The 17,348-nt window shown below is 43.6% G+C and overlaps 1 protein-coding gene across 1 annotated transcript in view; it reads left to right on the top strand.

Moving 5' to 3' along the window:
- The window catches only part of LOC146206224 (aurora kinase-like), an 880,154-nt gene that overhangs the window by 452,412 nt on the left and 410,394 nt on the right, over positions 1–17,348 (top strand). The window contains exon 4 of the transcript XR_014704406.1: positions 688–770. The gene's annotated coding sequence lies outside the window, so the exon portion shown is untranslated. The remainder of the gene's footprint in view (positions 1–687; positions 771–17,348) is intronic.

The following is a 17,348-nucleotide window of genomic DNA, read 5'->3' as shown; positions in this document are numbered from 1 at the left end:
AGACACCTCACGGCACTCTCGCAGCTTCAAGAGCTCCAGTTGCCATCACTCGCTCAGGGCGCAGTGTGTCTGCGCCGGACCATTACAGTGTTGTAAACTAATAGAGAGAGAGAGAGAGATGTGGTAAGTCGCTGTGTAAAGGCACACCCAAACGCCAACTAATGTGAGCACGAGAGAGCGCCCTCCTGGCGCAGGCCAAAAGGCAAGCGCTCGCGAGCCCCAACCTTCCCACAATAAAGGCTTTTTGTTCTTTGCCAGCCGTGTGGAGAGTCGTGTTTCTCAGCTCTCGCTCCGAACCCGCGAAAAGAGTGTGGAAGAGATGTTCAAGATAAGTTCATCTACAGAAATTCCTTCATTTTTAGTTCCTTAGGACTCTGCTGTAAGACTTCCTTATTTTCAAAGGTTTAGGGAACCACGAATCAACACGTTGTTTTATGTTGGCGGCAGTCAGCCGCAATGCTTCAGGTTCATGCCAGCAATCTGAACCATTTGTTTTTAAAGCTCTGATTTACGTTAGCTTCGACACCATTTGTAGTGCTTTGTTTCGTCTTCACTCATTTTTTTTTTTTTTTTTTCAGAAGGAAGGCGCATTTCAGGCCTCCACCGAAAAGAAATTTCAGATATACATATGATTAATGTGCCTGTGGATACACCATGATTAATGTGTGTGTATGGTCCTATTTGCAGGCAGGGAATTTTGAGGAGCTACCAAGAGACTGAAAGAAGCTGCTCCCACTTTTCCTCGGAGGCAGTCCACGCTCTTCGACAAGGTGAGTAGAACAGCCAGTCAACATTCTAGCAAACCTGAACGTTTGAGGACTGTGACAGACCTGCTATTCATCGCTTTCTGCCGATATTTACAAGGGCACGACGATGAGTTTGTCGAGCTGCATTAACTACTATTTCGTGTCGAAATATTGAACACATCCACATCACATATGTGGCGGCCGCATATTCATCGTGGAGTCGCCATTCTAAGAACTTTTAATTACACAACACACGTTGCCTGGCTACGTGTGACACCCGCGAGAGATGGGACGGGTTGACATTCGCGACGCATGCGCCGTAGTGAAGTACGGCAACCGATGGTGCGTTGCCGTATATTGGCGTATTGCCGATCAAGAATGGAACTTCTGGTGCAATGGCTCCAGCTAATGCCCTCTTGAGAGCAGCCAAAAGTCACTCTGAAAATGATTCCGTTATTTTGTTTGATTGTGTGCTCGCTGTGTGGCCACGAGTACGTCAGAGGGACGTAGTACATTTTTTTTTTTTTTCTCTGGTGAGCACGTCGAACGGATCAGCATCAGTGCTCTAAAATGCTGTTGCTAAAGGTATGTCGGACAGATCCAGCTTATTTCAGTCTGACGTCTCACAAAATGATTTTCACGTACGTTGATTATCATGGGTACGACGATATGTTTCTATCCTCTAATGGCCATAGCAGTGGGCCAGCTCCAGTTGATATGATCGCATAGTGCGGATCACCCTTGGATCAATATTTGATTCTCTATGGCTAGACCGGTGAGTTGGTGATGCAATAATCAACGTGACAGACGTCGTCTTCAGAAGGAAACACAGGACAGCGCTAGTCCAGTTTTCTTCTTTCGTTGGCCTAGTAATTTGATTATCTCTCGGCGACCTCTGCAGTTTTGTCCCCGTTGCGCTCGCATCGGATTTATATATGGTTTGCTGTCTGCCATGGATGAGGCGAATTACGTTCGGTGTGAACGGACTACGAGTGCGCCAGCAACGACCTGTTTGTACTGCCAACATATGTACCGATTGTCGCGCATCGTTGAGTATCAGCGTGCGAACTGCAAAATTAGTGCTAGCTATTTCCATGCCAACATGAGGCACACGTGCGGTTTTCTGTTGTGTGCCGAAACCGCTTCATGAGTGCGGATGCTTGCATGAGACAGACTCTAAACATTTAAGATTAACATCCTACTTGCTCTGTTTTATGCTAAAGAAGAGGGAGCATAACATTCCTAACGGATTACTACGCATGCAGACAGGTGATCTTCACGATGGGACTAAGGGGGGAGGGGGGAGTCTTCTTCCCCTTCAAGCAAGATGTAGTTCACATGATGTTAACTACATCTTGCTTTTCTTCCGCCCGAACACCTGGCTAGCTGGGTGGCTATAATGCTGAATTATTTCGGTGCATTACGAAGTACATAACAGACAACGAAAAAATTGGCTGTGGCTTAGCTTGGTTAAGCCTGGTAATTGCGAAACAATACGTGGGTTCTGCTATTGTACCACTTGTGATGCTCTGGTTATGCTTATGCTAGTATGGCTATCATCGGTTTGAGTCCGGGTAGCTTAGGTGAGAAATTTCTCTCGTGTTTTCTTCAAACGTTCCTCTCGTTGCTCGGGTGTTTCTTCAGCATGCCGTTTTCTTCGCTTTTCATTCTGCCTCTCTCGATACGCACGTTCCTTCTCGAGTCGCTGCTGCCGCTGTTCCGGAGTTTCTTGGCACGTCGCTCCCGTTTGGCTGCGTTCCGGCGTTCCGAACTAGTAGTGCTGGAACGAGATGCACATTCCACACTGTCGGCCAAACTTATAACTTCCTTACTTGCTTCTGCCGTTGATTCTGCTGCCGAATACGCTGAGCGTTTTTTTCGCCTGGCTGCATCTTGAGCTCGTCGCTTGGAAAGCCGTTCTTCTCGTTCTCCTTCTGTCTCCGTAGCTCGCTGATGCTTTCTCTTTGCAACCTGCCGAAGGGTATAGGCTGGAGGCGGCATCTCATGGGCTTGACGAGAAGAGCGGGAGTCAGGCCGCGGCCGTGGCTATGCACCGCGCAAGGCGGCGACGTGAGATGGGGCCCCGTTTTTACACAGATGGTATGACGTCACGCAGCGAGGTCACGCGAAAGGTCAAGCGTGGCTATGCGGCCGCGGCATGGCACGGGCTGAGGTGGTAGCTGAAGTAGTATTGCTTCGCAATAATATTATGTTCTCGACGGCTTTGAGAGGCAGTTAAATAAATTGCGCATACCCCCCCTTCTGTAAGGCCAAGATACACGGCAGCTTTTTTTTTTTTTTTTTTTTTTGGTTTAGAGGAAACTGACCCTATGAGAACTCGCGATGTTCGCTCCCACGCATCTTCGCTACTAACCCGTCGGACCAGCCGCCGACTACGCCTGTCTCCTTTGCTGACCGATTCAAACGCGACTCGGAAGGGCACCCACTTCCCATTCAGGGACTTCAAGGAAGATTTACTAAACAATGCCCCTCTGTCTGGATGCTAGGCGCCGGATTACCCTTCAGCCGTGTCGACTTCTGTTGCAATAGACGCCCCCACGCGCGTTTTGTCCACGGAGATTAAAGACGCTAGGCGCCGGCTTGCCCCTCGGCAGCGTCGGCTTTTGTTGTAGGGGCAATGGACCCCCCCCCCCCCCCCCCGCGCGTGTTGACGATCCCTCTCAGGCCCCCCGTGGCTAGCAAAGTAGCGTCCTCATCTCAAACCCCCTCCCCCCGCGGCACTTCTTCGAAGGACTGCGGCAGTTAATGGAGCCTTTGGACAGACGGCGTCTCTCCCATTTCGGGCAGCAGCGACCGCGACGAGCATTTCTATTTTTCCATGTAGACCGTGGGATAGAAAAAGAATGACGAGCGCCGATGGGGAGAGGTTCGAGTGGAGAGAGTGCAGCATGCACATTATATGCACACTGTAAATATATCATCCCTCTTCCTGCAACTTCAAGACTGCCCGACTTGTCATCTTACTTCATCAACCTGCCGAACAACCCCCTAATTCAGAAACTGACGTGGCATGGTGGCATCAGACATGTTACCTGCTGGTGCACGAACGGCTCTAGACTCTCGACACGACGTATCACCGCGAAGAGGGCCGTTCAGAATGTGAGTGCGCGCCCCCGTTTAGCGAAGCCATAGTGAGTGAATGCCTTCACCGTAGGCCTATAATCGTCAGCCAGGGAACCAGCGGCTTTTCGCGAAATGACTCTGCAAAGGAGTCGACCGGAAAATGCAGACATTTAGCGCGTGCTACAGCTCATATTCGAAATGCGTGATCTGAGAATGGCTCACCGCTTATATTACGTTGTGGAGCATTTTAACTTTTGGCGCAGCACCGTGACTATCATGAGGCCCTTTTGCGACTGTAGCGATTAGTCGCACTTTAATTTCTCACTAATCATGAAACCTTGCCACTATAGGTGGTCTTTTATGCATGCTGTATTATACATACCTGGATACATTTCTAAAGTCAGTCCACTTTACGTCGGCCAGTGTGAACGGATTTTCTGTGCCACATTTTCTCACTTCTGCGATGTACACGGCTGTTCAAAAAGTTCCCACGCTACATGACGTGCTTTCTGACAATGGACTGATATGAACCCCTTTCGAAGCTCAAAATCTCTGGACAGTGAGGAGATGGCTTATCCGAACTAGTTTCGTAGGCGCTGTAAGCGATGATGTAGTTCGAAAGTAGACCCTGTGACCTGAGAACTGCTCACCAACACTGCGCTGCACCTAGCGCCCCGAACACACGACGGACCTTTGGCGCAATGATTGAACTTCTTTACGGCCGCACGCTGTCGCGCCAGGTGCGCCAGTTTAGATGAGGCACTAAAACATATCTTGGTGATGGCTTTACAGCTAGGAGCTGCAGAGGTCTCGTAGAGGTACTGTATGCTGTGATATAAGATGTTTGCAAGAATATATATTCAAAAAAAAAAAAAAAGGCTGCGAATAAAGGCACACCGAACAGGTGCATTTTTTTGTTTCAAGTACGCAAAAATAAACCGGTTGCAGTTAACCGACCCTCCTCTGTTTTTCGACGGCACCTCGCTCAAGTTGTGCCGATTTTTATTTTTTACACTGATGACTGCCAAAAATGCTACCGCTTCTCTTTACTTAACGCTACACCCCACCCCCTTCACTTCGCCTCATTAATTGGCGAAGCACCGATCGGGTGACTGCATGCTGGTGTGGTGCTATTACCTCAGCAGACCTGTGGGCATGGATGCATGCGTAAAATGCAGGCCAGTTGAGCAAGCAGCCGTTGCGGACTCCACTGGTGATGTGCCACCATTGGGGGCTCAGCAGAGCAGACGTGTGAGCTGAAAGCAATTATTGTAGCATATACCACTGCGACTCAGCACGTGTCACGCACGACTCCCGCTCGTTCCAAATAGCAAATATGCTATGGAAGCCACCCAGCATTTCTTGCTCAGTGGCCCAGGAAGAAAAAAAAAAAAAAAAAACAAAAAAAAAAAACAAACAAACGAACGAGCCACTCAAAAAAAAAAAAAAAGAATTCGCATGTCTAAACTATATGCCCTGTCATTCAGACTTGTCGGCTTTCTGTTGTCGCTCTAGTTTGTGACTGTGTGTCTTAACGCTGACTGAAAAGCGTGAATGGCACCACGGAACAGACTCGGTGTTGTGGTCTTGGGTTAAAAAGAAAAGAAAAAAAAATTAATTTGCCGGCGTTTTTGTGCGCTTATCTTTTTTCTCGTCAGATTTTTCTGTGCTTTCTTTTACCGGTCTCTCAGCTCACGTTTAGCAGAATGTATCGCAACCACGTGTGGCAGCTTTTCCACACTGCGGCGCTCCCGCTGCACTCAGAAGTCTCCCGGTTTCCTCCTTTCGGGGCCTTTCTTACCACAAAGCCGGTCGTGTTTCTTACATAGCTGACCCTCAGTTGCTATGCGTTCCACTCCGCTCTTGCGCATTTTGCCCCGTTCGACAAACATACGTCCGCTTTGGTTCTCTCGAACTACGCGACTCGTTCAGGCATGGAGACGCGTCGAGTGTCGCGCAGGTTCGCAAGCGAGGTGCTCTGCTTTTTTTTTTTCATGCCCCTGTCCAAAGTAAGTTGTTACAAAAATACAGGGTCCCAATGTGCCTCGTGCATTCCTACCCTGCCCATTGTCCGGATAGCGAGTTTCCGTATTAACGAGGAATATTATAAATACGTTGAAAAAGTTTGGTCCTCGGAAAAACTCTCCATAATTCGGGTCGTCCATATTAACGAGGGTCGTATTAACGGTGTACGAGCCTCTATATTCGAGTTAGTACTTAGAGATGAGCAACGGCGCTGAATCCCATGAGGCGTTCACCTGAGAAGTTATCAAGTTGATGAATTCTTTCTTGTGAGCAACGCGCTGGCTTCTCCAACTATTGAGTAAATATAGCCTTGCGGGTTTTCGGTCCCTAGTAAAATTTTTGAAGGAGATAGGATTTCGAGAAAGCCGATTTCCAAAATTTTGAATTTTTTATTGTATGCGGCTGTATCTGTCTGAGATCGAATAAAAGTAGCATCCGTTTGACTGTTGTGTAACATTCTATGTATTACCAGCCAGTAGTCAGCCAATTGCAACGTTAACAGTTATGTCATATGTGTCCACCCTGCCCAGGTTTTCACGGGACCGCCGAAAAAAAAAAGAAAGAAAAATTGTAGCCGCACACACTCAACAATCAAGCGGAGGGGGGGGGGGGGGGCGGTGCTGAACGGTAAAGGCGGATGCCGTTGCCTGCCGCTTTGCATGCTTCTCTAGATTTTACAAGCCTTTGCAGTCTTGTAATCACTCCCGCACGGCATTCGTGGTCGTTCTGCGTGCGTAGTAGGCCCCCACACCCGCCATAGCCGATTTTGATGAAAGGGGGGCAATGTCGTGGAAGGAGCTCACGTACGCAACCGCGCTGTTGTCGCCCAGCCAACTGCTCATCTGTGAGCATCCAGAACCTCCGTTATTTAAACTATCTGGGATTGGGAAAAAGCGGAAGACAGAAACAAAAGCCCCGAACACGACCTCGTACAGCGCGCTGCTTGCGCGCCGTCGCTTTCGGCATAGTTTCGTTTTCGCGCTCTCGGTTTCATCCGCTTGCGCTTTGTGTCGAAGAAACTGCAGCAGCCGCAAAGAAATTCACGCCCCGCCTGTAAGCGCTCGATTCCTTGGTGTACTCGGAGCGCGTTGTAATCTGCCGAACAGCGGTGACGCTTTAAGAGTCAGTCGGCCCGGGCCCGGCCCAGCTGCCTTTTGCGTTACACCCCCCGAGCCTGGCTCGGCTTCTCCGATAACATACCCGGGCCCGGCCCGGGCCCGAGGAAGTTATGACTTACCTGGCGGTGAGCCCAGCCGATGCCCAAAAATAAAAAAATCAAGAGCTAAGCACGCTTCAGTAATGCCGATGTTTTTGTCACTTCAAATTTCACTGAAAATAGCCCCTCGCTTTTAAAGCAGTAGCGTGAAACTATTTCCTGGTTCTGGCTGCGTTGGTTATTGCTTCTTTTATGTCCAAAGAAAGCACAGTGGCTCGCATTCCATGGATACATGTTTCCCAAAAGCAATGCTATCAAATAAGACGGGTTTAGTTCTGATATTACCAGCTACAAATCTTTAAAGAATATGTAAAAGAACTGCTTCAAAATTGGTTCGCTGCTATAGGTCACGCAATCAAAGAAGTTGACATAGCCGCTCCTCAGTCAGACGCCTGTTCCATGCATTCAGGGGGGAGGCTTTGCTAGAAATTCTCGTTTTTATTGATTAACGTACTGAAAAATGAAGAAATTACAAGTGTCAATAACACATGCTGAAACCAACTGCTTCCAACATTCCACTCACAGTCTCAGCTGCGGTCTGGCAAAAATTTTATAATGTATTCCTGGCTTATACGCGCCTATAGTTGCTGCGTAATTATAGCTCCTTGTTATTCTGATATGAGCTTGAATTATTCTGTGAGTCAGCAACTTGTATCAAAAACCAAAACTTCATTGATTTAAGCTGTTACTGCGGTTTCCTGTTGTAAAAATGTTAAATATAACGCTGCTCAGTGTCATGCGATGCATATGAACACCAAGCGTCATAAAATATATTTAGACATCGCCACTGATCAACAATTAATCAGCGGTACCTAAGAATACTTAGTTCAAATGAGCAGCTATTTAACTATGGAAAGCATTGCTTTTATGTTCTTCATTCAACATCAGAAAGGAATGCAGGCTGGTATCCCCATCGGAGCCATCATACGGAGGTAACATACACATACCCACACCTGATCCTGGTGTACCATATGTTCCGGGTCAAGAGGGTCCCTTGACCATATAATCTGGGAATGCCCGAATTCTCCTAGAGGACGCTAAATATTGATTACAAAGAATCCTGGGAGACCCTGCTGTGCAGTTCGAACCCTCCCTGACCTAGTGCATAGCCGTGGGTGCCATTTCTGTTTTGACAAGGAAAGTTCTTTCCTCCTCCTGCTTATTCTTATGGCACAGTTGTCTTTCAAAGGCTCCTGTGCATGTATACTTCTTATGGAAATCTGTGTCTGTCAATGTGTCGTCTTGGTAGGTGCTACTTCTCACTCTCAGGAAATCTAATAGCCTATCAAATGTTCTATGGTCGAGTGCCTAATGCTGATTTTTCTTCAATTCACCTGCGGATGCACTCATATGCTTACTGTCACGCCTGTCTCCTATACAGCTGAAAGCAAAAGTAGGATGCCTAGAGAAGACGATTTTTAGGTCTCCCTTGGAGATAGATAGGGGGTGTCCCATTTGAACCATAATATTCACGAACACTTTCATTTAAAAATTTGAGGTCAGAATCATTTTCCCACAGAATATTTGCCACTGAGGGCCTTCTTCCTATCCTGCCCCACCTTACATTGTCCCTGTGTGTCTAATTCTTTCAGCGCTTCAGAATGTGAGATGATTGTAAAGGAAAGAAAGCAAATGCGCTTCAGGAGGCCAGAATTGTATGTACTTGACAAACGAATATGCAAATATTCTTTGGGTGGCAATGAGAGGAAATATCTTGTTGGTGACGGACTTGGGGTTTGTGACACCTTAGTGGTTCTAACTCGCAAGCATTCAGATTTGTCGAGGACTTGCAATGTTAACTGTTTATTAACGGCAAGAACTAAAACACGAGAAAAAAGTAAGAAGAAAAGTATTTATGCCATGACTAAACCACTGTCAGATGAATTTAGCCCTGGTTCAACTGGGGCCAGCAACCAGCAGGATAACAACCTATACTCCTCACCAATTAATGTTCGGGGAAGGAATAATGTTTTCACTAGATAATCAGATTAGGGCAAAGTCTTCAGGCAACCAAAGATCAGGGTAAAGATAACCAATTTCTCTGCAGTTCCCTGATCAATCCAATATTTGGAAAAGGAGAGATCGGGACCTCAGCCAAACATACAATCAGCATTGAAGTCACTACAATCCTAATTTGCCTTTTATTCCATATTCATCTTAACACTCATCTTCTTTTCCACACACATGCATATGAGACAAACATATGCAGTGGGAACAATCAGTTAAGTATGTTCTATTCACTGGTTGTTTAAAAAAGAATGAGAGCCTATACCCAGGCACCTGTTCCGCTGCCTGCAGCCCAGACAACCCTCTGGTGCCACACACACGTCACCCACCGCAGTCCTGCTTCTTCAAAATGGGCAGCAAATGCATGCACTTTTGAACAATGCGGCTACTGCTGAGAGCTGCGTGCACAGAAGGTATCGGCAGCAGGAAGGGGAAAAGGGACAGAAACGGGTGCTTTGGTGGTGGTACTGCTGCCAGTACAGCCACCACCGACATTCCATTGGGCGGCCTTTGTCAATAAGTGCTTCCACTAGCTTAGTGATGACCGTGATGAGGGACTACAGCTGCAGAGTGAAATCTCTCAAAACAGACGCCGAATGACAGCCTGGAAGGCTCAGCAAACTTCACATATGTATTTGCCATTTTATTTGTATATTTCTTTGTTTTCCAGATTGTTTTAATTTTCTCTTTACACCCTAACGTGTCATATAACATTACCATGTATTAAAATGTTTGCAGTCTGGAAATATTCATGAACTGGCATTATATCTATGTATTTGCCTGGTACTCCTTCATTTCAACAACTTAAAACATAAGCAGTGGGCATACGGTAAAACTAGAGGTTCATTCGCAGGCCCGAGCCTGGCCCATCATTTTACAGGCTCCGGCCCATCCCGGGCCTGCAGCTGAAAGCCCGTGCTCGGCACAGGCCCGCCCATAAAATGTTTTACCAGGCCAAGCCTGTGGGTCAAGCTTGAGCTTTCGGGCAAGGCCAAGCATTTGCAGTGCTCTAGATGGTGCTGCATGTGCCTTAACTGTACGGTGCCTCAATGCACGCACCCTCACTAGGCCTAACCATCTGGGCCAGGCCCACTGCTACTAACTGTGGGTCTTTTCTCCTCAGGGTGTAGGAGAGGAATTTTTTCGAGTTCGGTTCGGATTCACACTTTTCAGGTGCAGATTGGGCTCCAGAGACACATTCCATTCCCGTTTGAATCGGTTCGGCTGGGTTCAGGACAAAAAAAAAAAAAGAACTTTGTATTTCTTTTTTCACTTCACTTATTTAATACTGAGTTTTCTTTGCTGTTCCAATACATAACAATATCTAAAAATTCATATAGTAGTCTGTGTATTGTAACTGTCATCAGATGTGATGGACTTCACTTGTTTGTACAGACCTCAGCAAAATGTTTATATTGAGTGACTGACTATTAGAGAAAGATGGGGAAAAATGATTACTTTAATTGGCACATAATCTACCAAAGCTCTCACGTGCAGAATGAAAGTTGAAGGAAAATAATTTTTCCCGCTGCTCTTTTCAAGTACACAAAAATTCACATGAATTTTATTTTAGAACAAAACCTCTACTACTACATGTACATCAGTGTTTCATCTGGCTTCCGCTAAAGGACATTAAAATCGGATCAAGGCCAAACAAAGCACACACCTCAAAACTAATGATGTGTATACCATATGTGTGACTATATAACGCACAGCACGTGGACACCTTTGCATTTCGGGCTTTTATGGAGGTGAAATGCAAAGGCACCAGTGTGTTCTGGAACAAAAAGTGCTGACGGAAGTCTCCTCCGTCACGTATTGGGGGTTGGAGTCATTATCGTATTTGCCGGAGAACTGGATTAATCAATTGTCTCATTTCTGTGGCCGTGATGAGACCACTGTCTTATTGCGCATCATGGTTGCCTGCATAGGCGCATTATATGTCTTCTTCTAGAGCCACTTTGAGACTGGTGTGTTTAGTCGCATAATGTACGACAAGCATGACATGACATCATGGCTGCTCAAAGATATTTTATTATGCGCTCAGTAAATGCTGCCAAATGTTTTATTGCTAGCATAGAATGACCAAAGAAAAAGGAGATTGTCGAAGGTTGTTCAAGACAGATGGAACTGTACTGTGAACCAGTTTGGAATGGTACCTCCGATTTGTTCCGTTCAGGTTCAGTTCCAAGATGGCGAAAAAAAATTGGGTTCGGTTTGGTTTCAGTCCGACACCCTAGTTCTCCTCCTCCTGCTTTGTGGCAAAGAAGAAAGTAACCCAGCCCCAATGTAGCAAAAAATCTGAATGCTATCCTAGATGAAAATCGGCAGATAAAAGATGCCAGCAAAGTATGTGAAGCTACCCTTTCTGAACTAGATGTAAAGCTGATCAAACTAAACGATGTTGTAGAGTTAACCAAAGTGAAAAAATAGAAAATACATAAACTCGAAGAAAAAGTGCATCTGGAAGAAACTTTGTTGGGGGTTTTTGACTTTGAAGACCGCGCTCAATGGAAAAACATTTTGGTTTTCGGCAATAAGGAAGGGTCAGACAAAAACAAAAAAAATGACAGGATCTTGAAAACATAGTTGTTTCCAAGTAAACCTTAGGATTAGTGCAAGTTCAGTGTAACATATTCATAGGGCTGGTAGGCCATGAAATGATCATATGTGATTGTCTGCCTGTACAACTCTAATGAAAAGATACCCCCTTTTAAGAATTGCTTGAAAGTAAGTTAAGGGTTCCGACACATATCAAATTCTGACAGTTGTTCTCAAGAAACCTTACAGAAATGAAACTGCGGCAGTCAGGATTATATCATAGTTGTCCAGACAACAGACTTTAACTTGTTCATGATGGCATTTCTAAATGGACTGTCTGTGTATGGGAAGAGTACTAATCTAATTAAACCAGATGATTAACATTCTTGTGCTAAAGAGGAACCTGAGCAAAGTGTGAACAATAAATCAGAAAAGCTTGAATGCATTTTTCTATCATATGATCCCTACACATCCATATATCACAAGAAAACTTGGCGTCATGCCAACATTCCACATAGCTGTGCATTTCCACTGTCATACTGCTGTCGTCAGAATGATCATGAAAGAAAAGATGGCAGTACTGCAGCTCTTGTGAAATATGGTCTTTCATCATGTGCATTGCCAGAACTTCATATTGATCAAGAAAGTGTTCTTGTGCAAAGCTGTATTCACGGCAGTCCAGTTCAGCCATTATTGCGGGTGTTTACAATGCACCTGGTTCCACATCAGTATTCTTGTAAAAGCTGTATGAGCACTTGGAATAATACCTTGACCAAATTATTATAGTTGTTCGAGACTTTAACCTTCCTAGAATTAACTGGGTGGAAATGAATGTACCTCAGATGATGATCAAAGTGGTGAGATCTTGTTTGATGTGCATTTTGCATATAACCTCACTCAGACAGTTTTTGCTGTAGTATGCATAATATAGGTTCTGCTTCATCAACTTTAGACCTTTTATTTTGTTGTAAACGATTGTACTACCGACCACAGCCTTATTTACTTCACTTATGGTTTTCCACGTGGGTTAGGATCTTGCAAACCAAAACCTTTCGTTGCAAATAGTCATTCCACTACGCATGATGTCCCAATTGCACATATATAACACATATTTTTATTCTAAGACGATGACACTGATGCACTATGGAATAAGCTTAAATCATTCTATCACTACTGTATAGACAAATTTATTCCAGATAGACTAAAAACGTTTGGTCAGAGGAGTCTTTGGATAACCAGAGAGCTGCTTTGGATAAAGCACAGGCTAAGAAACTTGAGAACGAGAAACTAAAATCCACTCTCAAATGTAAAATGCAAGAGTCCCAAGAAGGTTATTACACTAAAAATCGTGGTGGTTTTCCTTCAGAAAGCCTCCGAAAATTCTGGCAGTTGCTAGGATACAAGGCTCATAAATGGACATAGTGTGTAGCTATAGGCCAAAGAAGATATTTGGGCAAGTTGGTATGAATACATCATTTTCAAGAGCGCAAAAAAACACAGCCACAGAGAGACATAAATGGACACAACAAGCACTCACTTCAACGTCTTCTGAAACCAAGAAGAGAACAGCATACATAGAAAACCAGAAAAAAGACGACACAACATGTCACATAAAAAATTGCAGAATGAAAAAGACAAAAAACAAAAAAAAAAAACAAAAACAAAAATAAAATATAAATCGGAAATAAAATAAAAACGTAAAAAAAAAACATGCATACACGTTCCATACTAGCACCCACGTGTCGCAAGGCAACAGCACTCATGTGTCCAGACTCCACACCCAACACTTCCACAAAGACCACGCGCTAGGTTCAAATCAAAAACTTAAACATACGCAGTTATTAAAAAATCCAGTTGCTTCTTCGACACCACAAATGATGGACGACTGATGCAAGTGTCACCATTCATCTCCATAAAGTAAGCTTCCTTAATTTCTCTAGATACTTTATCTTTATGTGTGAAAAGAATTACTGGGCACTCGAAAATGGGTTTGCATCCTCAAGAACGACAATGTTGATCGACATCAATCGATGATGCAGTAAGAATCATTATCACAGGAATTGGAGTGTTCTTGAAGTCTCCTGTTGATGCATTGCCCAGTCTGGCCAATATACAAGCCACCACAAGAAAGCGGCAACTTATATAAAACACCAACTTTGCATGAAATGAACTTTGGCCAATGTGTAACGTGACATATGCACCATATTGACCTCATCAACCAGCCTCAGTTCTCTGCTGCTGCCCCCAAATACTACTGAAATTTATAGTTTTAAGGATGCTGAGAAAACAACCTTAAAACCATAATTGCTTGCTGTTTTCTTTAAACCATGTGACAGATTATGCACATATGGCACAACTGCTATTTTCTTAAAATCACTGACCTTTTCCCGCTTCCTTATGCCCCTTTTTATCACCTCATTACTTTATCATAAGCTCTAGTTATAAGATAGTCAAACTAACCATTCTTCTTTGTTCTACTCACTTGCTCCATGAAACTAATATTAACCTTGTGAGCACATGATTTAAATACTGCTGACCGAACGCACGCCACCACTATGTCATCCTTAACTAGCTTTGAGTGTCCTGATTTATATAGTCTTGTACAGGTTTCACAGTTATAGGTTTTTTTTGCCAACACAAATTACCTGTACAAGCATGCAAACATGGGTACATAAATTGTAATCTGCCGTCCTCGGGAATTTCAGTAGTCAATTTCAAGCCTTTCCCATGGTGCCAGAAGAACAGAAGAAATTAACAATTTTGCGATATCCATGGTTGAAATCAGGCGCTTGTAAAATGACCAGGTAATCGTCTACATAACGAAAAACATACTGAAAAAGCCAAGGGAATTCTGACTATAATAGCTCTATAAGCTAAAAAATATATTACGAAACACCAGTGCCACTCGCGACCCTATGAATACATAAGACCTTTGTATGCAACGTTGACCATTCCAACCTACAATAGTAGACTTACAATAATACCACGGGATTTTCAAAAACTTATTAACTGACACACCACATCTTCCTATGAATTCAATCTCGTCATTATCTTGAGTAAGTCTTTTACACACTTCATCAAATCTTTGTGCGGAAAGGAAAATATGAATCCTCAAAATCTACTCTGAAAGTATGACAACCACCCAGATTCTGGATGCTAAGTAGTCTCACCATCAGAGTCCAAGCTAGAAATTAGGAAAGGATCCATCACCAGAAGCGAATTCAAATGTTTTTGCAAATAAGACTCCACCGCATATTGCATCAGCAATTAGGAATTCCAAGTACAGTGTTCTGGAATTGTTTTTCTCCACCAAGACACACAAGTCAAAAGTTCCTTTTAGAGCTAATGTGTCAGAGGCTAATACGTGGCAACACGCGGTGCAATCTTATTCGCAAAAACATTTGAATTTGCTTCTGGTGATGGATCCTTTCCTAACTTCCAACTCGGACTCGATGGTGAGATTAGTTTTCAGAATCCAGGAGGTTGTCATATATCAGTGTAGATGTCGAGGATATATATAATTTCCTTCCTCACAAAGATTTAATGAAGTGTGTAAAAGAGTGTATTACTCAAGATAATGATAAGATTGAATTCATAGGAAGATGTGGTGTGTCAGTTGATACATTTTTGGAAATCCCGTGGTTTTATTTGAAGTCTACTATTGTAGGTTGTTATACTAGTCAACATTGCATGCAAAAGTCTGGTGTATGCACAGGATCGCTGGTGGCACTGGTGTTTAGTAACATATTTTTTATTTGTGGGTAGCTATTAATGAGAATTTCCTTGACTTTTTTTCAAAATGTTTTTTATTTACCTGGTAATTACCTCATAATTTTTAAAGCACCTGATTTCAACCATAGATATCGAAAAATTGATCATTTATCCTGGCAATGTGGAAAAGGCTTGAAATCCACTACTGAAATTCCCGAGGCCGGCAGATTACAATTTTTGGACCTTTGTTAGCATGCTCGTACACATAATTTGTGTTGGCAATAACAACCTAGAACTGTGAAACCTGTAGAAGACCTATATAGATCTAAGCCCTCAAAGCTAGTTAAGGATGGCATAGTAGTGGCGTGCGTCCGGTCAGCGGTATTTAAATAATGTGCTTACAAGGTTAATACCAATTTGACGGAGCAAATGAGTAGAATAAAAAAGAGCAGTTATCCTGACCATCTAATAATTAGAGCTTGTGATATAGTAAAGAGGGTGATAAAAAGGGGCATAAGAAGGCGGGAAAAAGTCAGTGTAATTTTAAGAAGGTACCAGTTGTGCCATATGTGCATAATCTGTCACAGGGATTAAAGAAAACAGCAAGAAATCCTTAAAACTATAAATCTGAGTAGTATTTGGGGGCAGCAGCAGAGAAATGAGACTGGTTCATGAGCCCTGATGCATATGTCACGTTACACATCGGCCAAAATTCATTTCATGCAAAGTTGGTGTTTTATATAAGTTGCCGCTTTCTTGTGGTGGTGTGTATATTGGCCAGATTGGGTGATGCATCAACAAGAGACTTCAAGAACAGTCCAATTCCTGTGATATGATTCTACTGCATCATCGATTGAACTTGCTCAGCATCAGCAGTCGTGTGGATGCAAGCTCATTTTTGAGTGCCCAGTAATTCTTTTCGCACATAAAGTATCTAGAGAAATTATGGAAGCTTACTTTATGGAGATGAATGGTGACACTTGCATCAGTTGTCTATCATCGGTAGTGTCGAAGAAGGAACTGGATTATTTAATAACTGCTTATGTCGGCTCATAAATTTTTGATGTGAACCTAGTGCGTGTTATTTTTACAAGTGTTGGGTATGGACACATGAGTGCTATTGCATTGCGACATGTGGGTGCTAGTTTGGAGCGTGTATGCGTGTTTTGTTCTTTCTTTCTTTTATGCTTTTTTTATTTTATTTTCCTTTTTATTTTTGTCTTAATTTTGTAATTTGTTATGTGACATGTTGTGACATCTTTTTTCTGGTTTTCTATGTATGTTGTTCTCTTCCTGGTGTCAGAGGTGTTGAAGTGTGCGCTTCTGTCCATTTATGTCTAGCTGTGTCCGTGTCGTTTTGCGCTCTTGTAAGCGATGTAACTGTATGTAACAACATTGTCACAGACAGTGGGTAAGTAGCAAGCACATTCAACTCCTAATTTCCAATGCATGTTTTCAAAGTTAGACAATTATTGTGATATTCCTACCCCAATTAGTGATTCAGGCACTTTATTTATGCATTCTCAGAGGGTGTAGTTGAAATGGTCTTATGATTAGGCATGAAAGGATCAACAGGTCCAGATAAAATTCCAGCCACACTTGTTAAGAACTACACACAGCTTATAGAAACATTTTTCATAATCTTCAATAAGTCCATGCAATCTGGTAAAGTACCGACCAATTTGATTCTACCTCGTATGGCTCCAGTCTTTAACTGTGAGAATTTAAACATGCCTTTCCCTGTTGCCTTGTAAAATTAAGGCTCTCCCGAAGTGAGAGTCATTTTTGGTGCTCAAAGTCCACCTTAGCACTGTAACATTTTTAATACGACTAAGCATGAGCACATTGTAAAACTCTTTGTTGAAACATTTACCCCAGGTTCTTGGCATGTAACACACAAGTCTAAATTGAATTCGCCCATGTCCTATCGTGACCACTATTTGCAGACCCTTAGGGTTCAGTGTATTGCAGAGAGATGGCATTATACACTGCTAACTTTGTTTGTCCTCTGAACTTTG

The sequence above is a fragment of the Amblyomma maculatum genome, chromosome 1, assembly GCF_055883805.1.
Source record: "Amblyomma maculatum isolate TAMU_Amacu chromosome 1, ASM5588380v1, whole genome shotgun sequence".
NCBI lineage: Eukaryota > Metazoa > Arthropoda > Arachnida > Ixodida > Ixodidae > Amblyomma > Amblyomma maculatum.
The sequence above is the reverse complement of the archived record's forward strand: the minus strand, read 5'-3'. Positions and strand labels throughout refer to the sequence as shown.